Source organism: Schistocerca gregaria, unplaced genomic scaffold (assembly GCF_023897955.1).
Source record: "Schistocerca gregaria isolate iqSchGreg1 unplaced genomic scaffold, iqSchGreg1.2 ptg000043l, whole genome shotgun sequence".
NCBI classification, from domain to species: domain Eukaryota; kingdom Metazoa; phylum Arthropoda; class Insecta; order Orthoptera; family Acrididae; genus Schistocerca; species Schistocerca gregaria.
The window spans coordinates 7,801,130-7,802,496 of NW_026061702.1; the positions used below are offsets into that span (position 1 = coordinate 7,801,130).

A 1,367-nucleotide genomic window follows, 5' to 3' on the forward strand; every position below is an offset into this window, starting at 1 on the left:
GAATCCTATCCTTCTTTACCTACAGCAAAAAATAAATAAATAAATAAAACTAGAGAAATTTCTACTGTGAAACTATTTGCATACAAGAGAACGGCCATTAAAATTTAACTCTTAAAAGTTTTAAGCCCTGCCCCGTTCGAAAATTCAATTTCTTTGTAGTTGCATTTTTTAAAGGTGTACTTGTCTAGACTCCTGGAACGGAAAGGTTTTTTTTTTTTAATCCGTGCTTTACAAAAGTTTCTACAGTCCATTGTTTGAAGCAGTGTCACGGCTGCCATGAGCCGCGCGGGGTACCCGCCATGTGTCCAACGCCTTGTCACGGTTCGCGCGGCTCCCCCCGTTGGAGGTTCGAGTCCTCCCTCGGGCATGGTTGTGTGTGTGTTGTCCTTAGCATAAGTTACTGTAAGTAGTGTGCAAACATACGGACTGATGGTTCAAATGGCTCTGAGCACTTTGGGACTTAACATCTGAGGTCATCAGTTTCCTAGAACTTAGAACGACTTAAACGTAACTAAATTAAGGACATCACACACATCCATGCTCGAGGCAGGATTTGAACCTGCGACCGTAGCGGTCGCGTGGCTCCCGACTGAAGTGCCTACAACCGCTCGGCCACATCGGCCGGTCTATCATGTATTCTAGAAGAGCTGCACGGTCGTCAGTGGCGCCTGTTCTTTCTAGAACAGTTACTATCTTCATATCTATGGTTAAACGTCACCCAGCCATTGACCTTCGTCTGTGCGAATGCGCACAGGCTACCGGAAATCTTACGGGAATCGTCACCTTAGTGTGAGCCAGTAATGAGTGGATGGACAAATACCTATTAAGTACATTACGTAATCGGATTGTGGGCGGTTCGGGGTGTGAGTCTCACGGGAAGCGTGTGAGGGATAAATTCCTGCAGTCGTGCTGTTCATTTGTGCCCTCGATAGCTCAGATGGATTGAGCGTCTGCCTTGTAAGCAGGAGATCCTGGGTTCGAGTCCCAGTAGCGGCACACTTTTCAGCTGTCCCCATCGAAGTATATCAACAACACCTGTCGGCAGCTGACGGTTTCAATTAATTATCAGTTGTGTAGGTGATTCGATGAACCCTTTGCCAGGCACTTAAATGTGTTTTGCAGGGTATCCATATAGATGTAGATTATAACTCGTCCCGTGTCGCACGTGCTCAAAAGGATTCATACTGCAGAATGCATGCAAACATACTCACCGAAAATACGGACGAATATCAAGTGCAGGCTGCCGAGTGCTGCATATCCAGCTTAGACAGATCGGCTTTTCCTGCCAAGAAGAACAGGAAGTTACTGTCTAGGAACAATCAGAGGTAGAGGAAGGGCTGATAAATACTCCTTGAATTGCAGACTAA

General features: G+C 46.0%; 1 non-coding gene across 1 annotated transcript; it reads left to right on the plus strand.

Moving 5' to 3' along the window:
* Positions 1-921: 921 nt before the first annotated feature.
* On the plus strand, positions 922-996 carry Trnat-ugu (transfer RNA threonine (anticodon UGU)). Its single transcript has one exon. It is a non-coding gene; the product is annotated as a tRNA-Thr (tRNA).
* Positions 997-1,367: the final 371 nt, after the last annotated feature.